The 15,819-nt window shown below is 42.3% G+C and overlaps 1 long non-coding RNA gene across 1 annotated transcript; it reads left to right on the top strand.

Moving 5' to 3' along the window:
- Positions 1–861: 861 nt before the first annotated feature.
- On the top strand, positions 862–6,941 carry LOC119275692. Its single transcript, XR_005135831.1, has 10 exons — positions 862–1,283; positions 3,653–3,696; positions 3,818–3,962; positions 4,038–4,091; positions 4,195–4,307; positions 4,505–4,555; positions 4,644–5,475; positions 5,625–5,711; positions 5,805–5,883; positions 6,426–6,941. It is a non-coding gene; the product is annotated as an uncharacterized LOC119275692 (long non-coding RNA).
- The last annotated feature ends 8,878 nt before the right edge of the window (positions 6,942–15,819 follow it).

The raw sequence follows: 15,819 nt of genomic DNA, 5'->3' as shown, positions 1-15,819 counted from the left end.
GCATGCCGATATTATACGTACTGGCGGATATGACACAAGGAGTATGGTGGCATGACTACTGACTCATAATAAAAACTAGCGGGTGCACCCGCGCAGTTGCGCGGCTAGTGTAGTTTTTGTTATGTTTTATATATGGGACAGTTGATGTCTTCTGTTTGAATTTATGGATTTGTACATATAGGTATGCAATTTTATAATAATTTTTATTCACACCTTGTTCATTTTTACAGCCTCATTAATCATATTTATTTTCCTATTTCTCTATATACTCTTATTTTAGTTTGGCCTCACATTTTGTTCTTATTTTTCATCGCATTAAATGACATCCGTTTTGAATTGTTTATGGTAGTTTGAGAAATGCAAAAGTTGTTTATTTTCCGACATGAATTTTGGCATGTAATTTATATATATTTCCCTATCATTGAAAAATGTTTGTTGATTCTTACTAATCTTGCTGATTATCTACAGGTGAAAAATCTAAAGATTTAGATCATATGATCCATTGAATAACAATGTATAAGTTTCATCTATTTTTTTCGGGAAGTCTAAGTTCCATATTTTTAAGAGCATTTTTCACCGGCAAAAAAGAGAGCATATTTTTATGGTTTTTATGTTTGCTAGGATCTGTGTATTCGATACCGAGAACTAAAAAAATATTTTGTACCCAATCTGGCATAGCCCATGTATCATGTGTCATGCCGAACGTACTTTTCTGTAAGCCCATTAGAGTGAAGATGATTACCACTCTGTGTAATATTTTTTCTAAGTAAAAAGCATGTAATCCCCAGTCCCAGTCATTTACATAGAACTCTCAGCCCTAAAAGAAATATCTACATAGAACTCTCTCTCTCCGTGAAAAAAAAGAACTCTCCTCTTCTCCAGTACGATCCCCGCCAGGCTCCTCATACACATCCGCCATTTCTTTCGATTTGCCGCCGGCGAAGGACGACGTCTCTGTGCCCCATCAGGAAACTAATCCTCACGCTATCCCAGATCCACATGTCGCTTCTTTTCTCCTGATTTTTCTTCCTTGGTGGTGGCACATGTGGCTGGGTGAGTGCGTGGATCTCGGTGAACTCGTCGACTCTGGCAACGTGGTCACGGAGATGTCCAGTGCGGACGCGGGTTGCGCTGCTCAAACTTGTCGTGCCCGGAGGCTCTGGATGTTGGGGTCGCGGAGGCATTGAGGGAGCTCGCAGAGGAAGAAATATCTGCAAGACATGAGTATCTTCTGTGAATGGCTGTTAGCTGTTGCCCTCCTGCTGCCCGGACTTCTACCAAATGTAAGTGTTGTTTCAGCCATATAAGTTTTTTTTGAAGTTGAATGATCTAGAAATCAGAATAAGATTTTATCTTTCCATTACTAAACAACTTTTCGTGTGAAATCAGAAATTATACCAAAACTTTGTGTGTGGAGAAGTGCACTTATACTTGTTCTCTGAATTCTGTAGTAGAGAACACAGTAAAGCAAACATATGGATCTGTTGGAATTAAGTCTAACTGAACCTAGCAAGAGACCCTTGCATTTAATTATTGATTGACAGTAAAAAAAGGAGGTTTAGATGCACTTTTAATGAGGTAGGTAGCAAAAGCATCAGCTTAATGTGAAACATGCATGCGTCTAGCTGCAGGTTAAGTTTTCAAGTTCAGCGATTTATGTGCGGCTAGTTTTCTTGTTGGCTTCTTTTGTCTTAATTACCACGTATAGGCACTGCTATATGGTGAACATATACAATGTTATATGGTGCACACACAAATGCAAGATCCGAATTAGCTACACATATGGTTTCTTATCTTGCTTATGGAATCTTGTCGGCTAATATGATTTCAGAATCATGTATATCAAAGTGGTTATTATCCAAACTTTGTAATAAGATTTTAAAACTTTTGCCCGTGTAGAAAGGAAGCTACATGTACACACTTGTTAACATCTATATGCATGAAAGCAGTGTATGGCAATAATAATATGCATTGTCATGTTCTTACCCCTTCCACATCTCATCTCTCAGTGTCTGGCTATGTGTCTATATTGTTTTGAGAAATTGCTGCCATGAGATCAAGTCTAAACATTGTTCAGTCTCGCCTTATCATCTCGTTTCCTTTGCCCCGACATGTTCTAATTGCATTCCTTGATTACGACAATACAGTTGCAATCATGCTAATCTTTTGGTTATTAATTACTATGTAACTTGCTCATCTAAGAAAATGCAACTACTCATTGAAAATTGCTAAAATATCCTTTCATTGTAATTTACAGAATTATTTTTTATGGACTTCATATAGAATATTTATGATTCTTTTGCAAACATTTTGTATTACCAAATTAATTTTAAAAATAATTTTTGTGGTGTTCACCAGATACAATGTTTTCTTAACTCATCTAATGCAGGTCCTGTGCGAATCTATGGATTTGATATTTCAATTAGCTGGGCGCTCATCGCTTCTGTATTCAATGCGCGGTAGTTTGATAAGTGTATGGGATATTTTGATGTGTTAGCTATGGTATTATATATGTCTATTTTCTTATTTGTCGTGCAAGTACGGAGATAAGCTTGCATACATGTATGCTAGCTTTCCTGTTTGCATGCGTGCATGTGGGAGTTGCAAAACAGTGTTAAAAAAAGTTACAAAAATAAGATTTGCATTCAATTAGAATCCTAGATAGACAGGGACACCAGCTCTTCCAAGTTCGACATACATGTCCGGGAAAGACTCATATATATTTCAATATTATCCGATAAGGCGTTTTTTATTTGGTATAGACCTTCCTGCCTTTTTTCGGCTGTGTATGTGCTTTTTATTCCTGAGAACAGACCTCTCGTAGTTTGCTCTTTTTAGTTGTTTTCATTTTCTAACTAATGTCTATGTATGCGCGTTGGACTCCCCTATACATGTGTTATCTCAAAAAAGTTGGTGTGCCTTTTCTTTTTGAGTTGAAGTTGGTGTGCTTTTCTAACTAAAATGTGTACGTATGCATGTTGGACTTCTCTCTACGTCCTCTCTTGGAAAAAAAAGAATTCCTCGTACACATGTCAATGATCTGCTGTGTACGCGCTCTATGTCTTACGTAACCTGTTCATCTTTAAAGCTCATCCGCTATAATAAGAATTAATGGAGTATATACTTTTAAATTAATAAGTACCAATTGATTGTTGTCATACAGAAAGGAAGCTACATGTACACACTTGTTAACATCTGTATGCATGAAAGCAGTGTATGGCAATAATAATATGCATTGTCATGTTCTTATTTTGTGTTTACGAAAACAATAAGAAATCCAATCTATAACATCCTTTTGTGTACAGTATTTCCGGCCACATATCTAAAACATGGACATCACACTTTTGAACCATACATTGTATTGTTTAATCATGATTATTTGGCCTTCATATGCATTTGTTTGTATAACAAAAAATTAGAAGATCACTTTGTATACTATATTCTTTGTGCTATCTTCACTTGGGTACTCCGTGTTGTCAATCAACACCTTTAATCATTCTCTGTTTGTGACTCTTGATAATGCTACATAGAATTGCCCATGGAAGAGGACTTGCTTACGCAAATATAGGCCCACCTTGTTTAGGGATTGACCTTGGCTTTTGGTTATGGTCATTGCGAAATAAACTGATAGAGGATATTGCCTTCTTTTCAGCACAAAGGGCCACTTTGAGTCGCTTGGTGACATAATGATTATAGGTATGTATACCTTGTCACCGACGTGTGTTCGTGTGATTATTTGTGCCTCAATGTACCTTTTTTCCCAGCTGTATGATAGTCATTCTTGTGCCATTGCATAAACCGTCTGCTTGTTTCGTAGGAGCATCACCTCCAAACCTACCTTTAGTTTTAGCTCGTGGATTGGAATTCCTGGGAAGATCATGTTGCTAAGGAACTCTGTTGCACACATATTCTCCATTAGTGTTGTAATTCATTGTTTCATTGCACACAGTGTCCAAGTATAGGTATTTCATCTCTTCACCTTGTATTTGGCTCATTATGTAGTCATTTATCTTAACTATTTCATTCCTTGGACACAGGATTGCTCTTTCTTTGAGAAATTCACGGTTACGATAGTTTTGCTGCAAGTTTGGGTACGTGCTTTTTACTATCTCTTCTTTGGTGTCTTCTCCTTTATGTAGAATTATGTCTTTAGGTATTCTTACCCAATCATCTCCCTTCGTTTTTTCATCGCAGATTGTAATATCCATTCTGCAAATTCGGCCACATTTTGCTTTTCTATTGGATCTTCTAACAGACTTTAGCCGCATGTTTTCAGTTAGTCTAAATATTTCGAAGTACTTCCATAGGTATGAACTTTTGACCGAGGCATTTACTATCTGCTCTCTCTTTTCCTTTGTTATCACTTTAAGTATTTGTCTGAAGTCACCTTCTAGCACAACTTTCATGTCACCAAATGGCCTTTCTTCACTATTTTGGTTTGTGAACCTTAGAATATCCCTAAGGCTATTTTCTAGTGCATTGAAGCAGTGTTTGTTTGCCATAGGAGCCTCGTCCCATAGTATCAGTGAGGTCTTCTTTACCAGTTCAGCCAAATGTGAGCCTTGTTTTATTTCACATGTTGATTCTTCCATGGAATTTATTGGAATGTGGAATCTTGAGTGCGCTGTTCTTCCACCTTGTAGGAGCAAAGCTGCAACGCCAGATGATGCTAACACAAGCACTTTCTTTCCCTCTGACCGTAGCTTCCTTGTAATTGCTTTCCATAGATAAGTTTTGCCTGTGCCACCGTAGCCTTCTACAAATATCTGTTTTCCAAGTCCTTTCGCAGCTGATTCCATTATTGCATCAAAGGTCATTTTCTGGCCATGGTTAACATTGCTTATTATGGTTTGGTGCTCATTCTTTAGTGCCTCCATGTCATAGCTAAGTTTTTCGTTTATCATTCTGTTCCCAAGTTCTTCAAGTTCTGTAGCATTTGGTAGTTCTGTGTCTGGATAGTCCTTTAGTGTCTTTCCTGCTTGCCTCATTAGTTTCTCTATCTCAATCAGAGCATATGCCTTTTTCTATGAATCAGTGAGCTGCAGCATAGAAAAGTTAAGGATAATTCTTCTTTTGTACTGGATATCTTTAGACAGTGCCTCCCATGTTGATTCCCTCAACATCTTTGGGTTGGTCACCTCACAATGGCATAAAATTGTGGTGAATAATTTTCGTAATTGTGTCCCTGAGCCCCAGCATTATGCTTCATTGATGCATTCAATCCACTCACTGTCGTCATCATGAAATCCAAGCGCTTGGCATTCTTATTTGTATGTTGGGTGAATAGCTCCATTAACAGTTCCAATATCCTGAATTATGTGCATCCTTTCTCGGTGTTTAGAAGCATTCTCATATAATACCGGCTGCCACTTGCAGAGTGTGCATAGTAGATTCTTCCAATAGCGAAGCCCCTTCTCGGCTCCCCAAGTCTTCGTTTCGCTTTTCCATACAAATTTTGATGGGAATTCTGCATAGGTTAATTCTTTTCCCGCCTCATGTATTTTGTTTGCCTCCATCCACTCAGTGAACTTAGTACTCATGGATCCTGGCCTTCTTACTATCTTATCAATGTCAGTCGAGTCCAGAAAAATAACTTCTTGATCATTTTCAATGTGGAATGGTAGTCTCTCGACTGGTGGATCACGATGGTGTAGATCAAACTGGAATATCCGCCAGTATGCTTCAGTTGTTGATATGTATCTCATCTCTAGGTATTTCTTGATGTCATCATAGTCGTTTGCCGCATCTCTTTCCTTTAGTAAGGCCGTTGCCTGATCGTCATCTTTATGGATGTTCTTAAATAGGTAGTTGATTGACCTGGGCCTGTTGCACCACTCGACATTTATGTGAGCTTGGAATTGACCAAAAGGTTTCGGTTGTATGGTACGACAAATCTGTTGTTGAGCATTGCTCCTCCCTTTTTGATATTCCTTCCATTGTCTCTCCTTCTATATACTGGAAACCCATCCTCATCGATTGTGGTATCGACATTGTATCCTTTTGGGAAGTGTTTAGTGCATCTGTTGTCCATCATGCATGGTGATTTTGTATTTGCCTCTCTGCAAGGCCCGTGCATCATGAAATTTTCAACAGCTTCATATCCGTCCGGATCAACATCTTTGTCTGAGATCTCCGCACTGATTATTTGGTCGATTTCTGATGATCCTTTGCTCTTATATCATATCTAGGCTAATAAGCTCATCAGTGGTAGGATTGACTGAATCCCACATTCGTATTTGTTTTACTTGATGAATGTTCCAGTTCCGTCCCCTTGTATTTAAGTCAACTCAACTTCTTGCATGTCATAGTGTTTTGCCTTGAATATTAATAGGGAACAATTTGTCAATTGATATAGTGTTTATAAAGATTCTATCCAGAGAAAATAAGACTGTTACTAACAATTACCAAATTATCTGATGATTTAGGCCAAAAGTGCTTTGGCGTCACTTCTTCCGAGGTCGATTGGAGTAGCTGGGCATGGCTTCGTCATGCGTTGAGTGTGCTTTGGCGTGACTTCGTCGGACGTAGAGTGAAACGGCTGGAGGTGGCTTTGCGTATCAAATGTCGAGTGGCCCAGTTGCGTGTGATGTCTTCAAGCCATCTGAGTTGCCGAATCGCATGTGATGTCTTCAAGCCATCTTGGTTGCCGACTTCTAAATTTTTGGTGTGTGCTTCTGCGGCCGGCTGTACTTGTTTATATATGGATGGAGGTGCGTGGGTTGAGGTGGCCGAGACCGTGAAAGCAGATCGGAAACCTGTCTTTTTTTTCATGTCTTGGTTCCTGTTTTGGAACTTCCTCACGTGAGGTCTGGTTAGGTCCAATCGTTGTCCTTATTTGTTTAGGTTTCCTACTATTTTTGCTTCCTTGACCCATTGATTAATTTTTTTTTCTTTCTACGGGCTAGTTGACGATTCGGATGGAACCTATGTGCACTATTTGTACGTGGCATGTTATACTACTTGAACACGTACATATTTTTACGTTACGTTTGCATCTTTTAATCCCAGCCGTTAAAAGATAAAATAAAGGATCAAGATAATTTAATCTATGTAGACGCACGTAATTGCTTGTTTGCCTTTTGTTTTAAGCGGGCTAGTTGACGATCGGATGGAACCTATGTGCACTATTTGTACGTGGCATGTTATACTACTTGAACACGTACATATTTTTATGTTACGTTTGCATCTTTTAATCCCAGCCGTTAAAAGATAAAATAAAGGATCAAGATAATTTAATCTATGTAGACGCACGTAATTGCTTGTTTGCCTTTTGTTTTAAGCGGGCTAGTTGACGATCGGATGGAACCTATGTGCATTATTTGTACGTGGCATGTACATATTTTTATGTTACGTTTGCATCTTTTAATCTCAGCCGTTAAAAGATAAAATAAAGGATCAAGATAATTTAATCTATGTGGACGCACGTAATGGCTTGTTTGCCTTTTGTTTTAAGTATATAATAGATAGATAGATAGATTGTTTGAATAGGAAGTGAGGGTCAGGAAGGTCCAAAAATGTTGAGAATTTTGGTGGGACTTCGATAGATAAAGAAAGAATTATAGACAAGGTTAGAGAGTCAAAACATGAAGAAGAAAAGGCCAAGGGATTTAACATGCACGTGTGTTGTGGTAAATTCCAAACTAATGGAATATTTATAATAGCTTCATAAATATTCGGAGGATATGTTATAAAGAGAAATCACCATGTGAATTCCCTTGATTTGAATAGATCAAAAGATCTATGCAATTTATTTAGTTGAGGTTCTAAAAATTGAATGACATGCTGGCATGATGACATGATGCAATGCAAAAATAAATAGAGCAAGCACAAACAAAAACACACGGAGGTCACAAAAATATGGAAGTCTTCTGGATCGTCAGTCTTGGGGCGTCACACTACAAGAATGCCAAACTGTTCAAAGAAAAGGTTAAAAGATGGCATGACAAAAGAATACAAAAGCGAGAATTTAACGTCGGTGATTATGTGTTGCTATTCACTCTCATTTCAGATTTTTTGCAGGAAAACTTCTCTCTAAGTGGGAAGGTCCTTACGTTATCGAGGAGGACTATCGTTCCGGTGCCATAAAAATCAACAACTTCGAAGGCACAAGTCCGAGGGTGGTGAACGGTCAAAGAATCAAACATTATATCTCAGGTAATCCTATCAATGTTGAAACTAATATTATTGAAACCGTAACCCCGGAGGAATACATAAGGGACACTTTCCAGAACGTTTCAGACTCCGAAAAGGAATAGGTATGTGGTACGGTAAGTAAACCGACTCCAAAACAATTGTAATGGCATTTTTTCTCCGTTTTGGAATATTTAAGAATTTTGGAAAGCAAGAAGTAATCCGGGAAGGACACAAGGCCTCCACGAGGGTGGAGGGCGCACCCACCCTTACGGGCGCGCCCCCTGTCTCGTGGGCACCTCGTGTGCCTCCCGGACTCCGTTTTCTTGCACGTTACTTCTTTTGGTCGGTAAAAATTCATTATATAATCCCCCTAAGGTCTTGACCACCGTATCACGCAAATATCTTCTGTTTTCGTTTCGAGCTGTTTTTCTGACAGATCTAGAAGCATCATGACGTCGCCCTCCTTCAACAATGAAGATAAGGATGCTTGGCTATTGAAGATAGAGCTGAAAAGAGAAGAACCAGAGGCGATCAACAAGGATGAAGGGATCAAGAAGGCCATGGAGGATCAAGCTCCGGTGGTGGAAGAAGAAGACATCCCTCAACCTCTACCTAACCTCTTTACTCCAGCTGAGATTGAAGCTTTCAAGATGATTGAGTTAGCACGCATACAAAACAAGTATCCCACACAGAAAAATATTTTGTTGAAGGATCATATCGTCGGACTCAAGGGAATTATCCGCAAGTTGGAGGAGCTTTTACGCTCGATGTGCGATTATCCACCATCATCATCACCACCTTCATCACCTCCCAGGACATAATCACATGGGTATAGGGCACTCCCCTTGGCAACTGCCAAGCTTGGGGGAGGTGCCCCGGTATCGTATCACCATCACACTCCTATCTTTACCGTTTTTCTTAGTTCGATCCTTTTAGTAATATCTTGATCTAGTATATTAAAGTTTTGGTATGAAGTAGTTTTGAGTTTTGCTTTGTGATCTCTTTATGTAATCAAGTCTGTGAGCTATCTATAATAAAGATTAGTGTTGAGTCAAGGGCTTTGCTATCTTGCTATGATCTTGAGAAAATAGAAAGAACAAAAAGAATAAAAGAGTTCATATTGATCTTATGGATAGTAATGACTTCACATATAAAGAGTACGAGGCATAAAAGTTGTTGAAAGTTAACAAACATAGTTTTGGTCATCGTTGCAATTAATAGGAAGTAATAAAGAAAGAGAGGTTCTCACATATAAATATACTATCTTGGACATCTTTTATGATTGTGAGCACTCATTAAGTATCACATGCTAAAGAGTTGGTGTTGGACAAGGAAGACAACGTAATGGTTTATGTTTTCTCACATCTTAGTTAAAGTATATTGTCATGGATCTTCCGAACATGTTGAGCTTGCCTTTCCCCTCATGCTAGCCAAAAATTCCTTGCACCAAGTAGAGATACTACTTGTGCTTCCAAATATCCTTAAACCCAGTTCTTGCCATGAGAGTCCACCATACCGACCTATGGATTGAGTAAGATCCTTCAAGTAAGTTGTCATGTTGCAAGCAATAAAAATTGCTCTCTAAATATGTATGACTTATTAGTGTGGAGAAAATAACCTTTATACGATCGTTTGATATGGAAGTAATAAAAGCGACGGACTGCATAATAAAGGTCCATATCACAAGTGGCAATATAAAATGACATTCTTTCGCATTAAGATTTTGTGCATCAAACTCTAAAAGCACATGACAACCTCTGCTTCCCTCTGCGAAGTGCCTATTTTTTACCTTATGTCCTTTACTTTATGCAAGAGTCAAGGTGATCTTCACCTTTCCCTTTTTCATTTTATCCTTTGGCAAGCACCACATGTTGGAAAGATCCTGATATATATATCCAATTGGATGTAAGTTAGCAAGAAGTATTATTGTTGACATCACCCAAAGGTGAATACGTTGGGAGGCAACACAATAAGCCCCTATCTTTCTCAGTGTGTGATTAAAACTTCACAACCATAAGTATTGCGTGAGTGTTAGCAATTGTAGAAGACTATATGATAGTTGAGTATGTGGACTTGTTGAAAAGCTCTATTCTTGACTCTTTCTGATGATATGATAAATTGCAATTGCTTCAATGACTGAGATTATAGTTTGTTAGTTCTCAATGAAATTTCTGAACCATACTTGACATTCTAAATAGATTGTTACTTGAGCATAAGAAATCATATGATAAAATCCTTATATGTTGATGTTATAAGAATGATCATGATGCCCCAATGTCCGTATTTTATTTTTATCGACACCTCTATCTCCAAACATGTGGACATATTTTTTGATTTCGGCTTCCGCTTGAGGACAAGCAAGGTCTAAGCTTGGGGGAGTTGATATGTCCATTTTGCATCATGCTTTTATATCAATATTTACTGCATTATGGGCTGTTATTACACATTATGTCACAATACTTATGGATATTCTCTCTTATTTTACAAGGTTTATCATGAAGAGGGAGAAAGACGGTAGCTGGAATTCTGGCTGGAAAAGGAGCAAATATTGGAAACCTATTCTGCACAGCTCCAAAAATCCTGAAACTCCACGGAAGTTACTTTTGGAATTAATAAGAATTACTGAGGGAAAAAAATACCAGAGGGGGCCCACACCCTGGCCAGGAGGGTGGGCCCCCCCCCCTACTGGGCGCGCCCCCTATCTCCTGGGACCCTTGGTGGCCCTCCGGTGCCCCTCTTTTGCTATATGAAGGCTTTTACCCTGGAAAAAATCGTAAGCAATCTCACGGGACGAAACTCCGTCGCCACGAGGTGGAACCTTGGCGAAGCCAATCTAGGGCTCCGGCGGAGCTGTTCTGCGGGGGAAACTTCCCTCCGGGAGGGGGAAATCATCACAATCATCATCACCAATGATCCTCTCATCGGGAGGGGGTCAATCTCCATCAACATCTTCACCAGCACCATCTCCTCTCAAAACCCTAGTTCATCTCTTGTATCCAATCTTGTATCAAAACCACAAATTGGTACCTGTGGGTTGCTAGTAGTGTTGATTACTCCTTGTAGTTGATGCTAATTGGTTTACTTGGTGGAAGATCATATGTTCATATCCATAATGCATATTAATACTCCTCTGATCATGAACATGAATATGCTTTGTGAGTAGTTATGTTTGTTCCTGAGGACATGGGTGAAGTCTTGCTATTAGTAGCCATGTGAATTTGGTATTCGTTCGATATTTTGATGAGATGTATGTTGAATCTCCTCTAGTGGTGTTATGTGAACGTCGACTACATGACACTTCACCATTATTTGGGCCTAGAGGAAGGCATTGGGAAGTAATAAGTAGATGATGGGTTGCTAGAGTGACAGAAGCTTAAACCCTAGTTTATGTGTTGCTTCGTAAGGGGCTGATTTGGATCCACTAGTTTCATGCTATGGTTAGGTTTACCTTAATACTTCTTTTGTAGTTGCAGATGCTTGCAATAGGGGTTAATCATAAGTGGGATGCTTGTCCAAGAAAGGGCAGTACCCAAGCACCGGTCCACCCACATATCAAATTATCAAAGTACCGAACGCGAATCATATGCGCGTGATGAAAACTAGCTTGACGATAATTCCCATGTGTCCTTGGGAGCGCTTTTCTCATTATAAGAAATTTTCCAGGCTTGTCCTTTGCTACAAAAAGGATTGGGCCACCTTGCTGCACCTTATTTACTTTCATTGCTTGTTACCTGTTAGAAGTTATATTATCACAAAACTATATGTTACCTACAATTTTAGTGCTTGCAGAGAATACATTACTGAAAACCGCTTGTCATTTCCTTCTGCTCCTCGTTGGGTTTGACACTCTTACTTATCGAAAGGACTACGATAGAGCCCCTATACTTGTGGATCATCACTAGGTGTGTACTTTGCCGCCGAGAAGCTCAAGCCCTACTTTCAAGAGCACCCGGTCACGGTCGTTTGCACTGCCCCGCTTGCCGAGATCATGGGCAGCCCAGATGCATCAGGCCAGGTGGCCAAGTGGGCCATCGAGCTGGCTCCTTACACCATCTTCTACCAACCTCGCACCACCATCAAGTCCCAAGTACTGGCCGACTTCCTCATCGACTGGGCCGAGACCCAGTACCTGCCGCCAGCGCAGGACTCCACCCATTGGCAGATGCACTTTGACAGATCCAAGATGCGCACTGGTTTGGGAGCTCACCTCTCCCAAAGGTGACAAGCTCAGATACACATTGAAAGTCCACTTCGCCGCCTCCAACAATGTGGCCGAGTATGAGTGTGACGCCCCCGATTCAATCATACACTAATCATGCACGCAAACGTGTACGATCAAGATCAGGGACTCACGGGAAGATATCACAACACAACTCTAAAAACATAAATAAGTCATACAAGCATCTTAATACAAGCCAGGGGCCTCGAGGGCTCGAATACAAGTGCTCGATCATAGACGAGTCAGCGGAAGCAACAATATCTGAGTACATACATAAGTTAAACAAGTTTGCCTTAAGAAGGCTAGCACAAACTGGGATACAGATCGAAAGAGGCGCAGGCCTCCTGCCTGGGATCCTCCTAAACTACTCCTGGTCGTCGTCAGCAGCCTGCACGTAGTAGTAGGCACCTCCAGTGTAGTAGTCGTCATCGACGGTGGCGTCTGGCTCCTGGACTCCAGCATCTGGTTGCGACAACCAGAAAGAAAGGGAAGGGGGGAGAAAGCAACCGTGAGTACTCATCCAAAGTACTCGCAAGCAAGGAACTACACTACATATGCATGGGGATATGTGTAAAGGGCCATATCAGTGGACTGAACTGCAGAATGCCAGAATAAGAGGGGGATTGCTAATCCTGTCGAAGACTATGCTTCTGGCAGCCTCCGTCTTGCAGCATGGAGAAGAGAGTAGATTGAAGTCCTCCAAGTAGCATCGCATAGCATAATCCTACCCGGCAATCCTCTCCTTGTCGCCCTGTTAGAGAGCGATCACCGGGTTGTATCTGGCACTTGGAAGGGTGTGTTTTATTAAGTATCCGGTTCTAGTTGTCATAAGGTCAAGGTACAACTCCGGGTCGTCCTTTTACCGAGGGACACGGCTATTCGAATAGATAAACTTCCCTGCAGGGGTGCACCACATAACCCAACACGCTCGATCCCATTTGGCCGGACACACTTTCCTGGGTCATGCCCGGCCTCGGAAGATCAACATGTCGCAGCCCCACCTAGGCACAACAGAGAGGTCAGCACGCCGGTCTAACTCCTATGGCGCAGGGGTCTGGGCCCATCGCCCTTTGCGCACCTGCACGTTGCGTACGCGGCCGGAAGCAGACCTAGCCTAGTGGCGTTCCAGTCCAATCCGGCGCGCGCCACTCAGTCGCTGATATCACAAAGGCTTCGGCTGATACCACGACGCCGGGATACCCATAACTACTCCCGCGTAGATGGTTAGTGCGTATAGACCAAATGGCCAGACTCAGATCAAATACCAAGATCTCGTTAAGCGTGTTATTATGAAGCAACCGCGGACGCCGACCAGGGCCAGGCCCACCTCTCGCCTAGGTGGTATCAACCTGCCCTGTAGCTCCGCCACAAAGATCCACACAGAGGGCCGTCGGGACAAAGGTCCTTTTAGCCCCCAATCCGTGAATCACTCGCGGGTACTCTTTGAGCGGACCCGACTTTAGTCACCATCTGTAGTATCTATGTATGTATAGTATATACCCGTGATCACCTCCCGAGTGATCACGGCCCAATAGTATAGCAAGGCAGAGTGACAAGAATGTAGGTCCAATACTCTGTTGGAAAATGTAGTGCCTAGGAGGCGCTTAGGCACGCCTAGGCACTAGGCAATGTCCAAACGCCTCGCCTAGGGCATAATTGGAGGTCTAGGCAGGGCAAGCAAGGAATTGCCTACCCAAGCAAGAAATCATGCCACATACTACACTGATATGCTAAACGGGTTATATTCCAATGGCAGTAGACGGTAATTAACTTATTTATACGCCCTAAACTAATATCAACACCCATATAATAATCACAAATACAGTACGAGTAAAACCAATATTACCGCCTAGGCCACGCCTAGGCGCTTAGGCACCGCCTAGGCACTAGGCGAAGGCCAACCGCCTCGCTTACGCCTACCGCCTTTTTCAACCTTGGGCCAATGGTGATAAACTAGCATCCTATACTAAGCATTTAGGATTGCAGGTAAGGTATCAACAGATGTAGCAACAATGTCAGGCTATGCATCAGAATAGGCTCAACGGAAAGCAGTAACATGCTACACTACTCTAATGCAAGCAGTATAGAGGATAATAGGCGATATCTGGTGATCAAGGGGGGGGGGGCTTGCCTGGTTGCTACGGCAAGGAGGGGTCGTCAACATCGTAGTCGAACTGGGGGTCGCCGGCAGTCTCGAGGTCTATCGGAAAGAAGTAACGGAGAGGGAACACAATAAATAATAGAGCAATCAAAGTATCACAAAGCGTAACAAGACAATACACGGTGTTCGGTGTGCCCTAACGCGGTAGTAGGTGATACCGGTGAAGGGGGGAAACATCCGGGAAAGTATCCCCGACGTTTCGCGTTTTTGGACAGATGAACCGGAGGTGAAATGTTGCATGTTCACTATGCTAGGGATGTGTGGCAGACGAACGGGTCGCGTATCCGGATTCGTCTCGTCGTTCTGAGCAACTTTCATGTATAAAGTTTTTCCATCCGAGTTACAGATTATTTTATATTAATTTTAAAAGTTTTAAATCATTTTATAAATTATTATTATCATTAATTTAATCCGAAAATGGCATACTGCATCAGCATGGCGTCAGCATGACATCATCAGTCAACAGATATGTGTTGACTGGGTCATGCTCACGTGTGGGTCCCATCTGTCATTGACTGTTAACTAACCTAATAGATTAATTAACTAACCTAAGTGATTAGGTTAATCTAATTAGGACTAACTAAGTAATTAATTAATTAATTAATTTTTTAATTATTATTATTTTTTTTCTTTTTTTATAAACATTCTGCGGGGGTGGGCCCCCTTTGTCATAGGCCCAATGTCCTATAGTGGGTCGGGCAACGGGCGTTGGTGGTAACGGGCGCGCCCAACTAGGGGCGAGCCCGAGCGCTGGTTCGGGCGAGGCCATCGGCGCGGCTGGGCGCGGTTGGCCGGAAGCAAGCAGCTGTGGGCGCGGCCCCGCGCGAGCGAGCACGCATGGGTGCACGCGTGGCCGCGGGCGCAGCGCGTGTAGGCGCGGCGTACGGGCGCGGGCAGGACAAGACCGCGGTGAGCGCGACGAGCGCGAGCGCTCGCAAGGACGGCGAGTAGGGCCACGACGAGCGCGACACGTTCAGTACAGGGGGGAGAGGGAGCACGGGGCGATGCTCACGTTCGATGCAGGGAAGGGGCGACGTGGCTCGATGGTGTCCGGTGAGGAGGAGGATGGGGACGAGCGACGGTGGGGAGGAGGCGGCGACGGAAGACGAGCTCCAAGTGGCGGCAGCGGGCGCTGGAGGCCTCCAGGCGGCGTCGGCGATGAAGCTGCAGCCAACATGGGGCCGTTGGTGACGGCGGACCGGGGCGACGGCCTGCTGGTGGATGCCGATGACAGAGGGAGGCGGGGCACCGATGCACGCGAGGGGATCGGGCGCGGGGAGCTCCTCTCCCCGGCACGATGCGTGCG

The sequence above is a fragment of the Triticum dicoccoides genome, chromosome 3B (assembly GCF_002162155.2).
Source record: "Triticum dicoccoides isolate Atlit2015 ecotype Zavitan chromosome 3B, WEW_v2.0, whole genome shotgun sequence".
In the NCBI taxonomy this organism is placed as follows: Eukaryota; Viridiplantae; Streptophyta; class Magnoliopsida; order Poales; family Poaceae; genus Triticum; species Triticum dicoccoides.
Note: the sequence above shows the minus strand (reverse complement) of the source record. Positions and strands in the feature narration are given on the sequence as shown.